Below are 20,650 nucleotides of genomic sequence, written 5' to 3' on the forward strand. Positions count from 1 at the left end.
TGGTTCCAGCTGTGATTCCAGAGGACCCTCCACCAAGCTGGAGGACATAAACCCTACACTTTAATGATGTCCATGTGGCTCTAATTCTGCCTGTGAGCACATCGGTGGAAGAGCCATGGAGAATTCAAAGAATGTCTTGGGCAAGTCCCAAGAAGAAACCTGGCTTGGACCAGAGCTTTCACCAGGGTAATGCCTACTGGAGCCACAGGAAGACTGATGTCCAACCCCTTGACCTGTAGCTATCTATCACTGTGCGATACCAGACTGGGAGAGCTGGAGAAGAAATACTCAAGCCTGCCAGAACTGAAATATATACTAAACCCAGAAAAGCCATAAGGCTGATGCTGTCTAGGTATTGGGGACCTAATCACTACACCAATGCATTCAGGGACTGGGATATGGAATCAAGGAAGATTCCTGAGAAGTGCTGACTCTATGAACTTTTCCCGTTGGGTTCAGGACTTACCTAAGGCTTCTCTTTCTTTTTACCATTTCTCTCCTGAAATCGGAATGCCTGTCCTGCATGTTTTGGAAGTAGACAACAAGATTTCATAGGCTGTGGTAAGTTTGTCTCAAACATGCTTGCTTGGCATCTTACTCATATCTGATCCCAGTGAGAATCTAGATTACTGAGTGGATGCTGGAATCAGGTAAAACTCGGGTGTTATTGGGGAAAACGGATGCATTTTGAATACTAAAAATACATAATTTGGGGGAGGGGCAGGGGCATAATGCTGTGGTTTCAATGTGTCCTTCAATTTCATGTACTGGGAGCGTAATCCCTAGTTGTCTTATGGAACTTGAGAGCAGAGCCTTTGTGTGTGTGTGTGTGTGTGTGTGTGTGTGTGTGTGTGTGTCGTCAGCACTTGGGACAAATGGGGCAGGCACCTATCCATAGATTAATGGATTAGTGTCCATAGATTAATGGATTAGTGTATTCACAGATTAGAGCCAAGGGCCTCCCATATTGAAGCAACCTCTCTCTGGCTTGTTCTGTCTCTTCATGTAAACCCTTGTTGTAATATAGCAAGAAGCCCTCATAGCTGCAATCACTAAATCTTGACCCTTCCAATGTTCAAAGCCATGAGCTACATGAACTTCATTCTTCATAAATTATCTGGTTTGTGGTATTAAATTGTACTAAAAGAAGATGGGCTAACACAAAAGATTTGTGTGGCAATCACTGTCCTACAGTGGATGACTCCCCTGTCCCAAACGGTCACCTTATCTTGGGAGCTCCTGTTTACCTCTCATGGTCTCTCTGGGCTTTTCTACTCTAATAGTCTGATTCTGGAGCACAAGACAGATCAAGCGAATGCCAGAGCCTGCTTTGTCTGTCCATAGAGAACTGGAACAAGGACAGTGTCATCAGGAACTGACATGCGCAGGGACAAAAATAGTTCTTCTCCCTTGTCCCCCACCAACACCATGTTGATGTGAGAACCTCAGGTTCCCAGGAACTCGCCCTGCAACCTTTGTTTGGTCCTTTACTCTTTCCTGATCCCTTGTGCCCTTTAATATAGGGCTTAATGCACTGATGAGCACTTGAATGTGGGTTTATCAGCCTGGTCATTGTTTATATTATAGGTTGCAAAATTCTATGTTGTAAGGAGCTGTCCTGTGCACTCTATGATGTTTATCAGACTTTACCCACTAAATGGCAGTGTTACCTCCCCTGTCTGCCTAGTCATGACAAGCAAAGATGTCTCCAGACAGAAACCACTACTCTCTTGCACAGGAATCGGGTTGTCACATATTTTCTAATAGTTAATGATTGCAAATGTTACTATTAGGTGGTGGGATAAGCCCATCCACAATACACTGCCTTGAATATTCTATGAGTATTGTGTTCCTCCGGGATCCATCGAACGTCTCAGAATTCCAGGTAACCTGAGCATTTGCTTGAATTTCAATGTCACATGTTAGCAAAGCATGGTGGCACCTGTCTTTTATAGCACTCGAAAGGCAGATGCAGGACCTTTGCCTCCACAGTGAGTTCTGGGTCAGCTTGGTTTCGTAGGAAGGCCCTATCTAGAACCCAAAGCAAAACTAATTTGTTCCAATACTTTAGATAGAAGACAATGTTTCTTTCTTTTTCTTTCCTCCTTTCTTTCTTCCTTCCTTTCTTTCTTTCTTTCTTTCTTTCTTTCTTTCTTTCTTTCTTTCTTTCTTTCTTCCTTCCTTCTTTCCTTCCTTCCTTCCTTCCTTCCTTCCTTCCTTCCTTTCTTTCCTTCTTTCTTTCTTTCTTTCTTTCTTTCTTTCTTTCTTTCTTTCTTTCTTTCTTTCTTTCCTTATGTCTTTTTTCTTTTTAATGTAGATTGAACCAGCTATACTGAAAACAATGCAAATCTAATAAATGTCCATTGGCTTATAAACATGGAACTCAAACAATTACGTTGCTTGAATCTTACAAATGTACATCCATAGTTTTAGAGTTTGCTGAAGTAGGGCGACAAGGTAAACTTTCTGGTCCCCAGGCAACTCTCTTGCTTATATTTGTACTTTCCAAATATACATGGTCCAAGAACCAGACATCATTAAATGCAGGTCCCTGCTCCTATGCTAAAGAATCCTATTCAGTATGTCCGAGAGAGGGACCTTCAGCTATGCCTTCAGTAGTATTCTTCATTGGGCAAGCTTGCGTACTGCACAGTAACAAAAATTCTCAGACCGAAAGATAGAAATGGCTTCACTGTGCATCTAGTACAGTGTGTTTAGGGGACAACAGGAGAAGAGATGAAATTTAAATGTGTATGTGGTAGCTCTTGAACCTTCCATTCTGATATTTTTTAGAGATTTAATTGTGTGTGGGTATGTGTGATTTAATTGTGTGTGTGTGTGTGTGTGTGTACATGTGTGTGCACATGTGTGCAGTTGTTCTAGGAGGCTGGAAGTAGGTGTTTGATACCCTGGATATGGAGTTACAGGCAATTGTAAACTGCCTAACATGGTGCTAGGAACTTAACTCCAGTCTTTTGCAAAGAGCACCAGCATGCTTACCCACTGAATGTCTCTCTAGCATGCCATTCCAAGTCTTCAAATGTTCTAATAATTGTCCCAAGATTTTTGGATACATGTGATCTCACCCAAGTATTACAATATTCACTTGAGCCCATAGACCCAGGACCTCAGTTTCTTAGCATTTCAAAAGTCACCAGGAAACAGGAACTGGTAGAGAAAATCAATTTATTTACAATTTAACCAAACAGGAAAGAATTTGATTCCTTCCTACCCTGTCTATAGCTGATTTATAAATCATAGAAAAGCATGAGGGAAATTAAAAAAAAAAAAAAGGATGTCTTCCGGTGGTGAGACATTTTTCCCAGGCCTTTCCTGAGAACTGGGAGACCTGGTCACCTTTTAGTCATTCTCTTTGTTTCTCTGCTGCAGAGACATTTTTGTTAATTTTGGTCCAAACCTAAGATAAATGAAGTAGATATTCACATTTTTTTTAAAAGAAAAGTCATGGGTGCTTCGTGGGATGATGGGATTAGGTTATTGCTGTCTTGGGCCTGGCAGGGTTCTCTAACCCTAAGTCTCTTTCTCTGCGAGGCGAAGGGCAAAGGGCTTTGCCCTTCTTCTTTGGAAATCAGCTTCAAGTGTGAACTCCTACCTGTTACACATATTAACTCTGCAGATGAGAGGTCACCGATCCATACATGCACTGGGAGATACAGCCTAAAAGCTAAGTAGCTACCAGGCCTTAAGTGCAAGAGATGTTTTAAAACATTTTTTCATTAAAAATTGTTTGTTGCTGGGTCTTTAATACCAACACCGGGGAGGCAGAGGCTGGTGGATCTCTGTGAGTTCGAGGCCAGCCTGGTCTAGAGAGTAAGTTCCAGGGCAGCCAGGGCTACACAAAGAAATCCTGCCTCGAAACAAACAACTGCTTTGTTACATTTACGTACTTTTAAATTGTGTGTTTGGGAGTTAGAGGATGTGCCACATCACACATAAGGAAGCGACAAGTCAGTCCGCTGCTCACGTGTAGTCCAGGGATTGAACCCAGGGCATCAGGATTGGCAGCTATCGTCTTGATCTTGTGAGCCATCTCATAGACATGATGGGAAAAATTTTAAATGTAGATTAAATCAGTTGTACTAAAAAATACGAATCTAATAAATGACCACTGTGCTCATTGACACAACAACAATGACGTATGTTGCCTGGATATGGCAAAGGTAGATCCTTGAGTTTAGAGCTTGCTAAAGAAGACTCAGGATTACATACTCAGCATTGTGACTTGCAGGCCATGGAGGACACAAGTGTCTCGCTTTGGACTCTAGAATAGCTCCACTGTCCCATCAGGGCTCTGGCACATCCTCTCAGCTTGTTAGCATAGTATCTGTATGTTACCTACTTTCCCCCTCTATTGACATCCGGATTCCCAGTCAGTTCTTTACATATTCTGCTGTTCTTGTTAGTCCTTAGCAATGAGTCCTGTAACGTTGGCTTAGTCTTCTCAAGTACAAACTTGGGACCCGTGTCCACCTTCTACATGGTTTATTCAATTTATACTTTTCTATGTCTAGGTGCCTTGCTGGACCCAATGGGATTGTGGGAATCTCAAGCTAACTAAAGAAATGAACTCAGAGTTCCTCTCAACCCACCTCATCTTCTCAGCAACCCCCCAGAAGATGCATTGTTTTTCTGGGCTAGTAAACTGAGGTCCGGCAAGATGCTTAGTCCATGCTTGCCCATGATACAGAGAATCTAATGAGTGAAGAGAGAGCCAGGTTACCTGAGAGCTTGCTGCTGTTGAGTGAGGATATTCTCTAGGGCACACGCTGTGGGAAGGCATGCATGGGGTTACCAGTCACCAACTTCTTGTCGGTCCTGCATATAGCAGCTGCTGTTCATCTTGGCACTCGTGAGACTGCTGTGCCCTCAGTCAAAGTACTTTTGGCCTTTGAGTCTTGTCATGGAGAAGTTGGAGCTAGGCCTTTGTCCTCTCCTTACCTTTGAGACTCTCCTGGAAAGTCTTTCTCCTCTGTATTTTGTGTCTCCTGGACAGTTCCTCTACAGGGGCCTCCTCTTCTTGATTCAGGGACATGGTGGGACCCAGACCACACAGAATAGGCAGCCCCAAAGTGTCATCTTGTGCTGGGAGAGGGAACAGGGATGCCTATGCTGCTTTGGTTCCAGTCCTGATGGTCACACTCTCAAAATGGCCTCTGGCTACAATTGGCAAACATAACTTTATGTGTGTTGAATCTGATGTGATTTCAAAATAGAGGCTCATGTTCTATATTATTTGTATTTCCTTTGTTTTTAGTAATCCATTCTTATTATAATTTTATAAGAGCTTTGGCCCATTGTGAACTGGAGAAAAAGAAAAATAAAACTGGCTCTTGAACACAGATATGTTGAAAAACCCCACAGATACCAAAACCAAGAGTTCAGAGTTGATAGGCCTTGCCTCTGGCTTTTTAAGTAACCCCACGCAGAAGTGGGGAGACCCTGACCTATGGCTGCTCATGGCCTTTCTGGGATGCTAGGAGGTGGTCCATATAATATTTCCCCACCAAGGGCAAAGCTTTCTTATTTCCCATTCTGCTTCTCTTCCTATGCCCAGAGCTGCGCCAACCTTGCTGCTTCTCAATGAAAGCTTTTAAGGAGTTCTTTTTTTCTTTTCAGTCAGTATTTTTCATGAGAGTGCATGCTCCTCACATATTTCACATGGCCTGAATTTTTTATGAATCCAAGAACAAATGTATTTTTGGCTAAGACCGACACATATTTTTGGAGTCGGAGGGCTGTACATTTGTCTCCTGGCAAACATAATGTGAAGCAGATGGAACTGCATGCGGCACGCTTTCATTCTGCAGTCGGCTTCGGGTGTCCTGCTGGGAAACTGCATCCTTTAGGAAGTCTGTTAACACTTCCATGGAAACTGACGTGGTACCCACCGCCTCCTCCTGGAGGGATACATCACCCTGCTAACACAGAGCGAGTCGAGTGACTCTTCAGATTGCTTCTGGTCAGTGGTGTTGTGACCTTTGCTTTACTTGGAAGGGAGCTTTTGAAGTAGACTTGACCAGTGAGCGAATGAGGGAGAGGACGGAGAGTGTTCCTGGCAGGGAGCTAAGTCCAAAGCCTCAAAGGACTGCTGTGATCAGATAAGAACAAGCCCCCCCCCCCAACTATTATTTCCATGTCATTTGCAGTTTTGTGATAGAGCAAGGTAATGTCCCAGGGAACCCTGCATTGCACAGAACTGGACCAGTCCAGTCCACTCAATGGGTTACTTATCAATAATTAGATTCAGAAGTGACTTATGACGTCGGATAAGTCATCTTGACACAACTCCAGTGTTTGGGTCTAATCTTACTTTGGGCCATTTTTGGTTTCGTTTCTCTTTATTTTATTTTCAGGCTCCCACTATGAAGCCTAGTCTGACTTTATAATCCTCCTGCCTCAATCTCCTAAATGGGATAATAGACCTGTGCCACCTTGCTTGATTCTTTGGGCCACTGTTGCCCCACTATGTATAAAAAATAATTTCTTGAACAAGTGAAAAATAAATGAAATTGAGATCCAGAGAAAGTAAGTCTTTTGTCAAAAATGAGAGTTCAAACCATACGTAGTGAGGAAATTTCCAAGAAGGCCAGAAGGCTTGGTTTCAGTGATCACAGATCTTGGAATTACCCTACATTCATCAGTCTAGACTTGGATTGACTTGCCCTTGGCTACTACACAAGGTAAAACCTTGCAACCCATGGGCTAGGTTTGGTTCCCAATGGACAGGAATTCTGCTCATTTCTACCAAGAGCTCTTGGATCTCAGTATGTCAAAGCAGTTTCGGGTGACTGTTGTGTGATCATTTCACATTATCTTGTTTTACTCAAGGAAGTAAAAGCTCTTGATGGAAGGCTAGACACTGTTACCATGCTCCAAGGCAGAGGTCTGTTTCAACTCTGCTGTGACTGGAGCTAGGCTGGCAGATTTCAATCTCTCGATAAAATAAGGGTAAAGAAAAGACTGGTTTAAACATCTTACAACAGGCTAAGATTTCAAAAGTTTAACAGTTTTGAGAGAAAAGAAGAGTCAGGATGTGAATGAGGTCAGGGGGTCAAGTGGAGTAGGCTTGAGGGTCCCTGTATCTGGGGGAGGGATGAGTTGCTGTGGCTGGTTCGTGGCTTCACTGTTACTAGTGGATTCCCTAGACTTGGCCCTTGCCTGGGACAGTAATTCATTTATTATATGTACCTTAAGTTCCCACCATAGGTGGACCATCTGCTTTCTGCTGTGATTTAAATGAAAAGGAGGCTGTCTTTTCTCTCATGGGATCCATGAGATCATCCATGGGATATTGTCAAACTAGAATAACTCTCCTTGGTAAGACCTAGTTGTCCTCTGAGATGTCCTTTGCATTACTGTTACCCATTGAACTTCCAGTAGTTCCTTCATCTGTTGGCATCTCCAGCATCCAGACCATTGCCCTTTAGTATCCATGGGTACTCAGCCCAGGGAGTGGCACTATTAGAAGGTGTGGCATTGTTGGAGTAGATGTGGCACTGTGGGTGTGGACTTTACGACCTTTATCCTAGCTGCTTGGAAGTGAGCATTCTGCTAACAGCCTTCAGGTGAAGCTGTAGAACTCTTTTTTTTTTTTAATTGGTTTTTTGAGACAGGGTTTCTCTGTGTAGCCCTGGCTGTCCTGGAACTCACTTTGTAGAACAGGCTGGCCTCAAACTCAGAAATCTGCCTGCCTCTGCCTAACTCCTCCTGCACCATGCCTGCCTGGACACTGCCAAGTTCTCACCTTGATGATAATGGACTGTAAGCCAGCCCCAATTAAATGTTGTCCTTATGAGAGTTGTCTTGGTCATGGTATCTGTTCCCAGTAGTAAAACCCTAACTAAGATGCATGGAGAACCCATTCACCAATATACGTTCCAGTTCTTGGACCTTGTCTAATACAGTGCCATTTCCACCTAACCAACACCCTTAGTATCTCTCAGAACTGTTCCACCTCTGACATCTTAATCTACTAACTCCCTTTCAAGCTGAACCCTTACATTTCCAGACTTCTTTCCACTCCCCTTCGTTTGATCATTAGTCTCATTCAGACCATCTCATCATTTGATTTCTTTCATTTCCCTCTAATACAGTGTTCTCAATCTTCCTAATGCTGCAACCCTTTAATGCAGTTCCTCATGCTGTGGTGACCCCATCCATATAATTATTTTGTTGCTACTTTATAACTGTAACTTTGCTAGTTATGGATTATAATGTAAATACCTGCTGTGCGAGATACATGGTACCCTAAGGGGTCACAATCCACAATGGTTAAAAAACATTGATATAGCCTATTTGTGTCCTTTTGGCCTCACTGTCTGAACATCTACTGGTTTAGACTCAAGCAACACACTCTGATTCATACCCATAAATCCTTGAGTCTTTGTTCTGCTAGTGTCTCTGGCTAGAAAAGTCTGGGTGAAGTTTCAGTCCTTCCTACATAAGGCAAGCCTGGAAAGAATGTAGGGGATATGATGGGTAAAGCATACTAATACTAAGAGCAAGAAGAATTAACATGTTAAGGCACTTATTCCTCTGAAATTGACTCTACTAGGTGCCCAAGAAATGCAGTGGGTACAAGAGAAGTTTATTAGTCAGGGCCCTCTAAAAGAACAGAGATGATGAAATATATAACTGGAACACACACACACACGGTCCAAATAAATATATATTTGGTCCACCAGGTGAAGTTGTAGACTATCGATGTTTGTGTCTGTGTATCTGTGTGTCTGTATGCCTGTGCGTGTATTAAAAGGGGATTTATTAGAGTGGCTTACAGGCCGTAGTTGGACTAGTCCATTAATGGTTGTAAAAACCAAGCATCCAGGAGAAGTTCAGCGAAGAGACTGGATGTCTCAGTAGTCTCACTCTGATGCAGGGTCCCAGGGTTGTCTTAGAGAACTATCAATTTCCAGTTTGCCTTAGAACCCCAAAGATGAAGGTTCTAACACCATCGAAGGAATGCTTTGGGGACAGGAGAGATGAACTGGCCAGTGAGAGTGAAGGCAAGCAGTCAAAAATCAAAACCTTCTACCTTCTACTTCCTTTTAGGTGGGCTGCCACCAGAAGGTGTGGCCCAGGCTCAGGGTGGGTCTTCTGATGTCAAATGGTTCATCCTGGCTGGCTTGAGTCTTATTTGCAACTCTTTTAAGGCTCCTTTTGTTGTTCATCTCCTGCTGCATTTGCTTTGGACAGAGAAGCCTGGCTACTTTCTGAAGATGAAACACAGGATGGAAACATTAGCTTTGAACTTAGGGCAAGATCCTGGTTCACGTTGTAAGGTGGGATGGCTATCTTCCCCAGCAACCGTTTTCATCTTGTTCTGTATTTCCCCTGGGAGACAAAAGATATGCCAAGAACAATACAATAAGACTCAGAACTGGGTTCTTGATGGCTATCAGTTTGGACCACTCACCTTGATATGTTTATAAAAAGATAAAGAAGTATAAGATATGAGATGTGGGGGAAGGGGGGGGGTCTCAGCATGTGCCTTTCCCCCTGACACAGGATGGTATAGTATAGAATAGAGTTTATTTAGGGTATGAAGAGGGGAGTTAAGAGGGTAGTCGAGGCAGAGAAAGGCGGGGGGGGGGGGGCTGGAGAGAGAGAGAGAGAGAGAGAGAGAGAGAAGGGGAGGGGAGGGGAGGGGAGGGGAGAAGAGAAGAGAAGAGAAGAGAAGAGAAGAGAAGAGAAGAGAAGAGAAGAGAAGAGAAGAGAAGAGAAGAGAAGAGAAGAGAAGAGAAGAAGAGAAGTAGAGATCAGCCATGGCCATGAGCATGTGGAGAGAGGGGTGGAGGAAGGGGAAATGAAGAGCAAGAGAGAAGCAAGAGGGAAGCAAGAGTAAGAGAGAGAGGAGGGGACAAGCACCCCTTTAGTGGGTCAGGCCTACCTGGCTGTTGCCAGGTAACTGTGGGGAGGAGCATACCTAGCTGTTGCCAGGTAACTGGGGAGGGGCATACCTAGCTGTTGCCAGTTAACTGGGGAGGGGCATACCTAGCTGTTGCCAGGTTACTGTGGGGTGGAGTTTAGACAGAATGCTAACACACCTGGACTTATTCAAGCCATGGATATTTTTATGTTTTTGAACTTTCAGTTCAATTTAATCTTAACTGATAGAAAAATTACATGAACCCACATTCCATCTATTTCCTCTCTAGTGCATTCTAGACGCTTCTCAAGAGCATCGACATTGCCCACATTGATGTCCAGTGATTTTTACCACTGAAGTTTGGTGCTTTAATGAAGAACAGTGTTTGCTGTTCAGCCTGTTGTCACATGCACAGGATACCAGGAAGATACAAACGCAGCGAGGAGGGGCAGCGACGAGGGAAGAGGCTGTGTGTACTTGACTAATATAGTCCCTGCCTCAAAGGTGTGATATCTTTGCTTCAATCCCAGAACTGCAAGGGAAAAACAGGGGGAGCTGATGAGATAGCTCAGTTGGCAAAGTGCTTGCTCCAGAGAATCTCAGTTTGAACTTTGGTACCCACATAAAGCCAGGAATGGTGGTGTTTTCTTATAACCTAGGTGTTGGGAGGTAGGGGCAGAGATAGGCAGATCCTGGGAACTTGTTGGCTAGCCAGCCGATCTAGCCTCTTCTCTTCCCCTCCTCTGCACACACAGCCTGCATACACACACACTCGCACTCACATGGGGATTTTCGGCTCTGCCACACCCTACCTCCAGCTGCATCACTGTGGGCAGGCCATATGACCTATTGATGCTATCTATAAACTGACAGTAATAATACTGATTTTCTTATTGTGATAATAATATTCCATTGTGAGGCCTGGGGAAGAAAAAAGAAGCCATGGTTAAGAAAGATAATATTTACTCGTCATTCACCATTGTGCCAAGGTCTGCCAAACAGGTGTTTAATAAATATTAACACTACTTCCTAGAATGTGGTCTCATCTGTGGTAGCCGCAGAATGACGCCACCACCTCCCAGGCTGCCTGTCACCACCCCCCAAACTCCACAAAGCTTAGCCCCAGGCCTCTTCTCTATGGGACACAGGTCTATGTCACAGGCAATTAGTTTTGTGGGTCAAATTGAGTGACAATTTTGTGCTCAAATTATTTCTTCCCCTACTCTTGACCCTGACGTGGTGTCTTTATACCAAACAACATTGGTCTTTCTGGAGTTGTCCTTGTACTCATACAAAACAGGACAGGGAAGAAAGCACAAAGATAGCCTTGGCAAGCCTGCCTGTTCTCTCTCACTCGGACTGCAAAGACGCTCTGAGATTGAAGCAGATCATAACCCTGCCAAGGGCAAATCAGAAGTGGAGAGGACACCCTTCCCTCTTCCCAGAAAGAATTCGATAAAGACATTAAAGGACGGCATCAAAAGGCTGGAAGCTGCTATCTGTGCGGTGTGGCCCATTTAATCTTGTAGGCCAGGTTCCTTCTACGACTGAGAAGCTGACACACCTCAGTTGGTCTGTCTGTAATCTCTGCAGGACGGACCATGCTCCAGAGGAGTCGGTGACTCATAGGTGACCTGTGTCTTGAAACTGAACAGAAGCAGTTCTGGTAGATGGTTGGAGTAAAGGTTTTGTTCTATGAGGTGCCTCTGCCTGGGACCCTTAGCAGGAAGACTGGCTCAGTGGTGTGCAAAAAGATGTAAGGGAAGAGAGCAACACTCCACGGCTTGCCCTTTTGTGATGCTCTGCTGCAAAGGGAAGCTGGAAGAATTCACTGTGCAAACCTGCCTGGGTCTAGGCCTCTTACAACATCATCTAGCGTGAAGTGATCTGAGGATGGCCCCGGGGCACAGTATAGCATGTGGCATCACTCAGTGTGGGCAGGATGGAGAACTTCTGTGTGTCGGAAGTAAATGAAGCTTCCGTGAAAGGATATTCTTTGATACTAATTTTATTTATTATCCTATTAACTCAAATATTCATACATATGCTGTATAATGGATTATATATATGTGTGTATATGTATGATTACATTTGTATGTTTATATATGTGCATATATGTGTATATATACATCCCTTTCCCCACTTCAATGAAGTATAGTAACATTATTTATTGACACCTTTTATTAAACTAACATCATAAGACCCCATGGATTCTTTGACACAATCTCTTTTTCAATCAGTTTGGGTCAAAACACATTTTCTGATCTGTTCAAAGGCAACGTGGACACAGTGGTTAATGCCATTAAGTAAGCTGTTTCATTATTGGCTTCTCTACAACTCTCATCAGGACCTTCACTTACTCTATAGAGTCACTGGAAATATGTATTGAACCACTGAGAAAAAGCAGCCATCTTGGTCTCTCCTGATCTCAGCTCTTCAAGCTAGTGCTGAAGGTCCCTCCAGAGGCCCACAAGTCCTCAGCCTGTGGTGCTACTGGGTGGAACCTTTACTAGGCAGTGCCTAATAGAAGTAAGTCGAGTCACTGAGTGTGAGTTCTTGAAGGAGATACTAGAACCCCATTTCTGTCCCCAGCATGTACAAGCTTACTCCCCAGCTTGTAAAGCTATTTTGGGGAGGTCATGTAGCCATTAGGAGCTGGCAATGTAGTTCACTAGAGGTAGATTTTTTTGAGGGTATAGCCTAGGCCTTGTTTCTATCTAGCTCTCTCTGTCTTCTGATCAGCCACCATGTTAACACGATGCTACTCCATGCTCCCACTACCAAAGATGAGCCTACCCACCCCATGACAGACTGTTGTTGGTGTATACTTTTTAAAACCTACTTTAATAAGGGTTCCTAACCTCCCTTCTAGCCCATCACCCACCAGAGGTAGTTGAAAAGAAAGATTAGTAAGAAACGGGTAAAGTAAACCTGTTTAGAAATAGTTCTTTGGGGCTATTCTAGTCTTTGTTGTTAGCAGTCCAGTCCTCTAGTAAAATACCAACACAAGTCAGCAGCTGCAGTCCAGTCCACTTGGCAACCACCAGTCATGAATCAGCAAAGGCAGTTGGATCCAGAAGAAACCACAAGGCTCCACCAACCATCCTGAGTCCTTCGAAGTGGCAAGAAGCTGCCAGAATATCCTGAGATGGTCTTTGGCGAGTTATTCTCTATGAAGTCATGACGAGAGAAACAAGCAATGCAATGCAAGCTGAACCAATGCCAGAATCTCCTCCCACTGTCTGTGGGGTCATATTTATATTCTTTCTAAACATCACGTGTCCTCTCACATGTTTACTTCAGCAAAACAACTTTTTACCTATCTGCTCCAGCAAAACATCCTATGACATAACTGAGGTTCCAAAGAAACCAGAAATTTCCACTTCAGACTATGCTGTGAAACCTTGAGCCAAAAATTAATCTTTCCTCAGGTTTGGGGCACAGTGATGCACAAGTGACTTATGCAGACCACAATGATATCTACAACGTCACAAGGTCTTCTACAGCATGCCCTTCCCCCTCCCTTATGAAGAAATGGTGACTAACTGTCCTTCCTTTGAACCTAAATAAGGTTGTGGTATATTGTTATAACAGAGCAGGACACTGGGGTCCGTCTCATAGAAGTCTGAAAGGAGTTGTGATCATGTCTTGTCACAGGAGCAAGTGTGTGCTTGAAGACCTGAGTTGCCATGTCTAAGAAATAGGAAATGTCCCTTCAAAGCCATCATCCATGCAAAATGATGTCATTCTAGCATGGCTGCTTGGGGGGTTGGAGACCTACACTCCTGCCAGTAACCTGTCTCCCACACTCTGTAAATTGTTGTCTCCTTAGTGGAAACAGGTGGAACTAAACTTTGTTTTATTACTGAGACCTTAGAAGCTGGTAGATGCTGCCTCAACTCCTCTCAATGCAGGGAGAAAGCCCTCACAGCGTTTCTGTACAAACACTTTATTCCCTATTGCAGTAATTGCTCCTTACTAAAATCTGTCTTTGACACCTTAATCAAACAGTGGCTGGCTTTGTGTATCTTTGGCACTGGTCCAGCCTTTAACTAAGTGAGAAACGGCCAACCCTCCTCGCTGACTGATTTTCGCACTGCGTAGTCACTTGCTGTGAAATCTGGTTCCCTTCCACTGGAAGGCCCAACATTCTTAGGCCATTCACAAAAGTCCCCTGGACTTCCTGGGCCTTGACACAATTTACTGCACTTCTGTGCCGAACACAATCTGCTGACTCACTGAAAACAGCGCTCGTTTATAAACAGGAAGCGGAGCATGTGGCTGCAGACATTGAGCAACAGATGGGGATTGTTGAATGTGGAGGAAAAAATAAATAAAAGTTTGAATTTAAAAAAAAAAGAAAGAAAAAGAAAAAACTGTGCCCCTAAATAAAAACTCTGTAATTCATGGAAATACAATCCATCTATTGATCCTTTATTAACTATTTACATAAGAGGAATTTTTAATTGGTCAAGCCAAGTTGGTGAGTTGGGCAGGCTGTATGTATTTACTGTGTCCCTAGATAATGTGGCTTTTGCTTTTATTTTTTCTTTCTTCTCCAACCAGCACTTTCAAGGCCTTCACAGAAGAGATGTGGTTTTTTGTTATTTTTGTTTTTTTCTTTATGCTCTGATACACTGCCTGCCCAGGCTGGAGCTCTAGACTTGAATATGGGTGATTACAGTCTCCACTAGGGAGATATTAGACCGTGGCAGGCAGCCATACTGACTTGGTAAGCATCAATAAGAGGGAGACTAGCGTGAATCAGGCATGTGGGAACACAACAGAACAAGTTCCCGTGGTGTTTCTCTGCTGGGATGGGTTTCTAGCAAACTGACTCAAGAAAGTAGAATCAGTAGTCAAGGAAAGACCAGGGTAATTAGCTTAGGAAAGATTATATTTGGGGACTTGGCACCAGCCATGTATTGGAGCAGAGGCAGCTGAGTGATATTTGGAGTCTTTCCCCTGGTCTTCCACCCCATCAGCCAATGGACAAGGGTAGCCTTGTGCCTGGGATATTAGGTTCTTAGTAAGCAGTGGCCAATGCTTTGCATTGCACACAAACACTGTTTACCTTAGGAGGTAAATAGCGGCAACTCCATTGAGTAAATCAATACTCAGGTCTTTATCAAACCGAACAGAGCGGAGCTGGGATTGCAGCTCACAGGTGCCTCCTTGCACAGCACAGATGTGCCCGATTTATTGCTGAACTTCTAGAGTAAGGTATGTCTCTTCACACGGACACTCTTGACAGTGGTGCTTAATAGTCGAATGCTATCTACAAGTTAGAAAACCTTATTTGACTTTCCTTTAGCTTCTTAAAGAGCAGAGGGCATTTGTTCTTCTATTATTTGCAAAGGAATGCGGTCATAGAAACGATAAACACCAATGATGTCCTATTGCACACATGTAAACTGATTTTGCACAATCTTTATTGTATATTGGATAGTACGGAAATACTGAGAAGTCTAAATAGATCCAAAGCAACCCTTTTCTGTAGTATTTGGTGTGTGTTTCTGTGTGGCAGATGCATGTGCACACGTGAGGGAATATAACCAAGCAGGCTTATAATATCCAGGGCTCTGAGTTGGTCCACTGCAACATCTACCTCATCTATGAACTGCTGGAGAGCATGAAGAGGCTGGTCCTGTGGATCCAAAGCTGCAGGATCTCCATGACACAGGGAAACAACAGGACATCCAAGAGGAGGCTGATCCAGTATTGATGATGGAGCAGAGGCCAGAGGACTTGAGCCAGACTCATGACCATGAATATTTACAAGTAAATTCTCAATACTTTATTTCCAACCTCTAGGTTCTAGTAGACAGAGGAAGATCCTCAAGGATAGTTATAACTTTGAACCTTGGGTAGAAAGCCAGAGAAGCCGGAGGACCATCCAAAGCCCTGACAGGATTGTTCTTGATGGTTCATGTGGGGTGGAGCATCCCTGACAGGTGCTGCATTGAATTTCTGCCTCTCAGGGCTCAGTTCTGCTGAGTCACAGGCAGCTTCATCCTGACCAACACAGAAATGTCTCTTACCCTGTAAAGAAAGCCTAAAGCAAAGCTGTCAGAGACAGGATGGTACTCCACAGTTGGGGATAGCCAACATGGAGTCTACTGAAGGCAGTCATCATCTGTCTACTTTTGTACAGCTGTACAACTAAGAACTGCACACCATTTCTAAGGTGTTGAAAAGAAATCAGTGAAAACTGGCTCAGTTGTAGGGTGATTTGCCCAGCATGTTCAAAACCCCGGAAACAATTCCTATGACAGCAAAAAGGCAAAATAACGTAATAAGGTGACAGCAGTATAATGGGGGGGGGTAGATGAAGGATGATTATTAGAAATTCACAGTTCAGGGTTGAGCTGTGGCAGAGCTGGGAGAGTGTTCGTGGAGTGTGCTTAAAGCTGTGGGTCCACTCCTCAGCATAGCATGCCCTGGACATGGAAGCCCATACACGGGACACTCAAGAAGCAGAGGCTGAAGGATTAGAAGAAGTCCAAGGTCATTCTTACCTACCTAGAAAATTTGAAGCCAACCTGAGACATATGACACATGGAACTCTGTCTCAAAAGAAATTCCTATTTTTCTATCTAGAAAATCACAGTGGGCCACAAGTTGAAACATATTAGAACTCACCAATTCCTTATGGCTGTTATCACTCTGAATGACAGAATCGATTAGCTATGGCAAAGACCTGTAAGTCGACAAAACAGAAATCTGTTCTTATATAGTCCTTTGTCAAAAACAAACAAAAACAAGAACAAAAACAAAAAACCCAAAACAACAACAACAACAACAAAATGGTTTCCCGCTCCTGTTCTTTAGTATTATGGAAGCTTCTTTTACTTTCTCCTCTACTATTTTCAGTGTGGGTTTTCAGTCCAGACCAAATAGCTCCTTACCCTCTTGCCAGGTCTCCACTCAAGTCCTGGCTAAAGAAAAGCAAAAGAGAAGAAATTGTTGTGTCATCCCGCCCCTTAAAAATAAGTTCAGATAGGTTTCATCTGGCCAGAAGTTAGTCTCCATATCATGGCCACTATCCTTATCACACCTGAAAATCTTGATGCAAAAAATAAAAACTCAGAATTCCTCTGTTAAAGGAAGAAGAGAACTGCGTCAAGGGACATTTCGGAGTCCCACCTTGTCTCCCAAGGGTATCAGGGCAAGGGCATGTGAGAAAATACTTCATAGCAGCAAAGCACATGTGAATGCAAATTGTTCCTTTTACACTTTAAGGATCGTGCTGCTCCCCTAAATCTCAGTCACTTCTTTGTTCTTTGGCATCAGCAGAGCAATTAGAAGAACACCCTACTTTCTTTCATTTTATTTGGCTCTTTAGTTCTATAAAAAGAAACAATTTGTCAAGCTGGAAGATTATCAAAGCATTAATAAGAATAGAGGAAAGGAGTGGCAACTTTCCCTGATCTAAACACAGCCTCCTGCAGCCTATCTTAATTCTTCCTCATGGTCGTGGAATGGACAGTCCAGACTTCTTGTTCACATGGCCGCCCCATCTGCTACCACTGTGTCACTTCCTGTCCACATCCGAAGGTCAAGGCCCTTCCCTACTATGTGACTTGCCAGCACTCCTGCCTCATTGCTGGATTTCAGCTCCCAACATCTGCACATTATTCACTGTATTTCACAAACAACACACTCCTGGGACACCTAATCCATGGGTATCTTTCATTCCTTCTGTTGAGATTCCAGGGCATACTAGAAGTGTGCTTTCTGGGTTCCTACAACAGTGGTTTTCAGTGGGGAGTATGTTTGCTCTCAGGTCACTCGACAGCACCTGGAGACACTCATAAAGTGACATGCTTGAATCTAGTGGGTCAAGGGTAAGGATGCTGCTATACATCCTGTGAAGCACCAGAGAGCTCCCTCAGGAATTATCTAGTCCAAAATGTCCATAGTTCTGAAGCTGGCACTGACCTGGATAAGTTCAAGAGAGTTTTTATGATGTTTAACTAGTGTGTACTAACTGATTTAATTGTGTGTTGAAATGATTTGAGCTTAGTCAGAAACAGAAAACAATGAATATAAATGATACATACTGTGGGTGCATGAAATAGAGAAGCAAGTGTGCAAAAGTTTCCAGCCCAGAACAATTCAGACTTACAGAGTAGAGATAAGCGGATTCAGAACTGTCCCTCGAAAGCAGCAGTTCCCAACCTTCCTAACACGGTGACACTTTGACACAGTTCCTCAGGCTATGGTAACCCCAACCACACCATTATTTTGTTGCTACTTCATAACTGTAATTTTGCTACTGTTATGAATCCTAATAGAAATATCTGATATACAGGTTGAGAACCACTGCTCTAATCCATGGTTCATTCATTAAAGACTGTGCGCTGATGATGGCCAAGTGGGAGGAGAGGCAGCAGGGAGATGGGTGATCAAATCCACCAATCTTATCAATAAATGAGCTGAGGATGTAACTCAGAGTTAGAGCACTTGCCTGGTGTGCTCCAGACCCTAACTTCAATCCTTGACACCCAAAACGAAACCATAGAATTGGACAGAGATAATTTTTATGTCTGAGAGATCCTATAACAAAGTACCAGAAGTTGGGTGGTTTGAGTGAGGGAGACAGGCTGTCTCACAATTCCGAGATTAAGTCAGCAGGTAGTCTCCATCTTTGGCATGCCAAGGTGAAATTTGTTCTATGTTTTATATTAACCTTCTGATTTCTGGTGGGTTGCTAGGCATCGTTGGGTATCTTCCCTTGCCAAAGCCTTGTATAATTATTTACTTCATCTCAACATGGCATTTCTCTTGCTCGTGTCTATGCTCAAATTTCATCTTTGTGTGTGTGTGTGTGTGTGTGTGTGTGTGTGTGTGTGTGTGTGTGTGTGTGAAGATGAGAGTCATGTTGAATTAATTTACCCTAGTGGCTTCATTTTAACTGGACTTCCCTGTTTCAATGCAGTCCTCCATTCTGAGAAACTAGAGCTCAGGACTCTAGTAGATTTTTTTTGGAGGCATAATTCAATCCCAACATTTTGGGTTATGTTTATTTTATATCCTATATAAAAAGTCAAGGAATGCTGATATATTTAAAGTACTTGTCAACAAGATTCCGTGATTAAGTTTTTAAAAAGTGGCTTTGAAAAAAGAGAGTTACGGTAATAGTAATTAGTGGGAGAACAGTCTATCAAAGATTCTGGTTTTCAGATCAAAATGCAAAAAGAAGTTTTATATGTGAAAACACAGCAGGATAGAGCCTACAGCTAAGGAGAAGTCAAAGTTTGAGAATGGTTTATAATGTGGCATGGTGTGTGAGTGTGTGTGTGTGTGTGTGTGTGTGTGTGTGTGTGTGCGTGTGTGTATGGCTCTTGGCTGAACCAAATGAAAAGTCCAGACCTTTCTGGTTATACGAGATTGGCTTTTCTGGGTACACATTTACTAAATATTAGTTTGCATGGAGAATACGGCCCATTGGGAGGAGGTCTGCATGTAAGGTAGCCTACAGTGCAGTATGATAGAGGACAGTGGGACGGTGACAGTCCATGCAGTCACCACTGGCTGGTCCCCAGGCTGGTCAGTGGTGAGAAGATCTAGAATAAGACTGGCTTTAAGGGACTTTGACTGACTTACAAGATTTTTGGCATGACATCCAGGATCAGCTAATACTGAGTCCAAGGGATAGGCATTTATTTCCTTCATTTCTTCATGAAACCCAGAACAAAGTACTCACTGCGAGGTCTGAGGGACTTGCTGCTCTCCACTCTGGACATCCACAGAAGACAGAATGTGGGCAGGAAGATATACTTCTGCAGTGACCGTATTTCTATGAAACAAGGAAGAGATGGGGCCTCATGTACTCCTAGAGAAGCTAACAGACAAAGCGAAGATCCCTGTAAGAGAACTGTGTGCATTTGAGGAACTGCTGAAACCCCAGAAATAGCTGTGAGGCCCAGTCAGGGGAACAGAAAACCTGGGGTTGTGCTGGATAGTTCTAGGCGACCCAGTCAGAAGATCATTCGATCCTTTGTCTTCTACACGCAGAAGGGTTGTGACCCACGGTTGAGACCCCTGTTCTAGGGTATAACTGCTAGATCTTGGCCCATAATGGTGTCATTTTTCACGTGGCTTATTCACATCTTGGCTGATCAGGAAGCAGAGACCTAGATATCACCTTCAAGGCTGGCCCACAGCAACCCACTTCTGCTAGCTACACTAAAGTCTTCACTGTTTCCTCTCCAAACAGTGCCATCCACTGCATAACAGGTATTTAAACACATGATGCTATAAACTATTCCACTCTTGGCTGCCATAAACTCATAGCCGGTGCACAACGGACAGCGAACTCAGTCAACTTCGAGATTCCCTGTATTCTTAACGGTCATTTCAATATTATTCCTAACTCCAAAGTCTATATTGAGGCAAATTTTTAGCTATGAGCCACTGTAAAAATAGATAAAAATAAACTATGTACTTACACTATACATAGCACAAAGCGAACATCAGAGAGGGAAGAATGGAGACATAGAAAGAAAATATCAAAGCAAAAGAATACTGAAACCCTGAAGACCAAACACCAAACCTCATGGTCCTGTGTCTAGTATCCAGTGCTTGTGGCGGTGCTAGCTGATGTCCATTGGACTTGGTTATCCCTCCCCAATCTGAAGCCAACTGGGCTTTCTATTGAGCCAGCTTTGCTCTGGGCTTGAAGCTCTTCTCAGAAGACATCCTATAATTCTAGCATCTCTGATATCCAGTAGTCTCCTCAGCAACATAGGCTTCATC

General features: G+C 43.5%; 1 long non-coding RNA gene across 3 annotated transcripts; it reads right to left on the bottom strand.

Moving 5' to 3' along the window:
* Window positions 1-15,304: 15,304 nt before the first annotated feature.
* Window positions 15,305-19,745, bottom strand: Gm41071. Of its 3 annotated transcripts, none has more exons than XR_873978.1 (3): window positions 19,599-19,745; window positions 16,532-16,589; window positions 15,305-15,904 (listed from the first exon to the last, which is right to left on the bottom strand). It is a non-coding gene; the product is annotated as a predicted gene, 41071 (long non-coding RNA). The 3 variants fall into 3 exon arrangements; XR_873977.1 differs by having other exon boundaries at window positions 15,305-15,944; XR_873975.1 differs by having other exon boundaries at window positions 15,305-16,589.
* Window positions 19,746-20,650: the final 905 nt, after the last annotated feature.

The sequence above is a fragment of the Mus musculus genome, chromosome 13 (assembly GCF_000001635.26).
Source record: "Mus musculus strain C57BL/6J chromosome 13, GRCm38.p6 C57BL/6J".
Lineage (NCBI taxonomy): Eukaryota > Metazoa > Chordata > Mammalia > Rodentia > Muridae > Mus > Mus musculus.